Source organism: Arachis stenosperma, chromosome 4 (assembly GCF_014773155.1).
Source record: "Arachis stenosperma cultivar V10309 chromosome 4, arast.V10309.gnm1.PFL2, whole genome shotgun sequence".
NCBI lineage: Eukaryota > Viridiplantae > Streptophyta > Magnoliopsida > Fabales > Fabaceae > Arachis > Arachis stenosperma.
Window position 1 is genome coordinate 111780136 of NC_080380.1, and position 3899 is coordinate 111784034.

Below are 3899 nucleotides of genomic sequence, written 5' to 3' on the forward strand. Positions count from 1 at the left end.
TCACAAAAACAATTGAAAAAGCAAAAACAGAATGAAAAACAGGAAGAAAAATAGCACACCCTGGAGGAAGAACCTACTGGCGTTTAAACGCCAGTAAGGCTAGCAGTTGGGCGTTTAACGCCCAGTCTGGCACCATTCTGGGCGTTTAACGCCAGAAAGGGGCACCAGACTGGCGTTAAACGCCAGAAAAGGGCAAGAACCTGGCGTTAAACGCCAGAAATGGGCACCAGCCCGGCGTTTAACGCCAGATTTGGCACAAAACGTGTTTTTGCATGCCATTTGGTGCAGGGATGACTTTTCCTTGACACCTCAGGATCTGTGGACCCCACAGGATCCCCACCAACCCCACCACACTCTCTCTTCTTCTTCACCCATTCACCAATCACCTCAATACCTCTCCCCCAAAAACCCTTCACCTATCAAATCCCATCTCTCTCTTCACCACTCACATCCATCCTTCATAAAACCCCACCTACCTCACCATTCAAATTCAAACCACTTTCCCTCCCAAATCCACCCATAATAGCCGAACCCTACCCCTCCCTTCCACCCCTATATAAACCCTTCTTCACCCCTTCATTTTCACACAACCTAAACACCACTTCTCCCCCTCTTTGGCCAAACACAAAGCCATTCCCTTCTTCCTCATTTCTTCTTCTTCTACTCTCTTCTTTCTTCTTTTTCTCGAGGACGAGCAAACCTTTTAAGTTTGGTGTGGTAAAAGCATTGCTTTTTGTTTTTCCATAACCATTTATGGCATCTAAGGCCGGAGAAACCTCTAGAAAGAGGAAAGGGAAGGCAAAAGCTTCCACCTCCGAGTCATGGGAGATGGAGAGATTCATCTCAAGGGTGCATCAAGACCACTTCTATGAAGTTGTGGCCTTGAAGAAGGTGATCCCAGAGGTACCTTTTTCACTCAAAAAGAGTGAATATCCGGAGATCCGACATGAGATCTGAAGAAGAGGTTGGGAAGTTCTTACCAACCCCATTCAACAAGTCGGAATCTTAATGGTTCAAGAGTTCTATGCCAACGCATGGGTCACCAAGAACCATGATCAAAGTGTGAACCCGGATCCAAAGAATTGGCTTACTATGGTTCGGGGGAAATACTTGGATTTTAGTCCGGAAAATATAAGGTTGGCATTCAACTTGCCCATGATGCAAGGAGATGAACATCCTTACACTAGAAGGGTCAACTTTGATCAAAGGTTGGACCAAGTCCTCACTGACATTTGTGAAGAGGGCGCCCAATGGAAGAGAGATTCAAGAGGGAAGCCGGTTCAATTAAGAAGGCATGACCTCAAGCCCGTAGCTAGAGGATGGTTAGAGTTTATCCAACGCTCAATCATTCCCACTAGCAACCGGTCCGAAGTTACTCTAGACCGGGCCATCATGATCCATAGCATCATGATTGGAGAAGAAGTGGAAGTTCATGAGGTTATAGCCCAAGAACTTTATAAGGTGGCGGACAAGTCCTCTACCTTGGCAAGGTTAGCCTTCCCTCATCTCATTTGTCACCTCTGTTATTCAGTTGGAGTTGACATAGAGGGAGACATCCCCATTGATGAGGACAAACCCATCACTAAGAAAAGGATGGAGCAAACAAGAGACCCCTCTCATCATGAGATCCCTGAGATGCCTCAAGGGATGCACTTTCCTCCACAAGACTATTGGGAGCAAATTAACACCTCCCTAGGAGAATTAAGTTCCAACATTGGACAACTAAGGGTGGAGCACCAAGAACATTCCATCCTCCTCCATGAAATTGGAGAAGATCAAAGAATCATGAGAGAGGAGCAACAAAGACAAGGAAGAGACATTGAGGAGCTCAAGCACTCCATAAGACCTTCAAGAGGAAGAACAAGCCGCCATCACTAAGGTGGACCCGTTCTTTAATCTCCTTGTTCTTTATTTTCTTGTTTTTCGAAAATTTATGCTTTATGTTTGTCCATGTTTGTGTCTTATGATCATTAGTGTCTATGCCTTAAAGTTATGAATGTCCTATGAATCCATCACCTTTCTTAAATAAACCATGTTCTTAATTGAAAAAGAGAAGAATTGCATGAATTTTGAATTTTATAACAGATTAATTATTTTGATGTGGTGGCAACACTTTTGTTTTCTGAATGTATGCTTAAACAGTGCATATGTCTTTTGAATTTGTGGTTCATGAATGTTGGCTCTTGAAAGAATGATGAAAAAGGAGACATGTTACTGAGGATCTGAAAAATCATAAAAATGATTCTTGAAGCAAGAGAAAGCAGTGAATACAAAAAAAAAGAGAGAAAAACGAAAAAAAAGGAGAAAAGAAAACAAAAAAAAGGGAAAAAGAGAAAAAAAAGAAAGAAAAAGAAAGAAATAAAGTTGTGATCCAAGGCAAAAAGAGTGTGAACCCTGGACACCTCTAATTGGGGACTTTAGCAAAGCTGAGTCACAATCTGAAAAGGTTCACCCAATTATGTGTCTGTGGCATGTATGTATCCGGTGGTAATACTGGAAGACAGAGTGCTTTGGGCCACGGCCAAGACTCAATAAGTAGCTGTGCTCAAGAATCATCATACTTAACTAGGAGAATCAATAACACTATCTAGATTCTGAGTTCCTAAAGAAGCCAATCATTCTGAATTTCAAAGGATAGAGTGAGATGCCAAAACTATTCAGAGGCAGAAAGCTAAAAGCCCCGCTCATCTAATTGATACTGATCTTCATAGATGTTTTTGGAGTTCATTGCATATTCTCTTCTCTTTATCTTATTTGATTTTCAGTTGCTTGGGGACAAGCAACAATTTAAGTTTGGTGTTGTGATGAGCGGATAATTTGTACGCTTTTTGGCATTGTTTTTAGTATGTTTTTAGTAGTTTGAGTTGAGTTTTTAGTATATTTTTATTAGTTTTTAGTTAAAATTCACTTTTCTGGACTTTACTATGAGTTTGTGTGTTTTTCTGTGATTTCAGGTATTTTCTGGCTGAAATTGAGGGACCTGAGCAAAAATCTGATCAAGAGACTGAAAAGGACTGCAGATACTGTTGGATTCTGACCTCCCTGCACTCGAAGTGGATTTTCTGGAGCTACAGAAGCCCAATTGGCGCGCTCTCAACGGCGTTGGAAATTAGACATCCTGGGCTTTCCAGCAATATATGATAGTCCATACTTTGCCCAAGATTTGATGGCCCAAACCGGCGTTCAAAGTCACCCTCAGAATTCCCAGCGTTAAACGCCGGAACTGGCACCAAAATGGGAGTTAAACGCCCAAACTGGCATAAAAGCTGGCGTTTAACTCCAAGAAGAGTCTCTACACGAAAATGCTTCATTGCTCAGCCCAAGCACACACCAAGTGGGCCCGGAAGTGGATTTTTATGTCATTTACTCATCTTTGTAATTCTTAAGCTACTAGTTCCCTATAAATAGGACCTCTTACTATTGTATTTTAAAAAAATCTTTTGATCACTTTAGATCTCTAGATCATCTTTGGACATCTAGTTCTTAGATCATTTGGGGGCTGGCCTCACGGCCATGCCTAGACCTTGTTCTTATGTATTTTCAACGGTGGAGTTTCTACACACCATAGATTAAGGTGTGGAGCTCTGCTGTACCTCGAGTATTAATGCAATTACTATTGTTCTTCTATTCAATTCTGCTCGTTCTTTGTCCAAGATATCACTTGTTCTTCAACTTGATGAATGTGATGATCCATGACACTCATCATCATTCTCACCCATGAACAAAGTGACTGACAACCACTCTTGTTCTACAAGCATACGAGGCTCTAGTGAATATCTCTTGGATTCCTGATGCACGATGCATGGTTGATCGCCTGACAACCGAGTGCTCGCCTGACAAACGAGCCAGCCATTCCGTGAGATCAGAGTTTTCGTGGTATAGGCAAGAACTGATGGCGG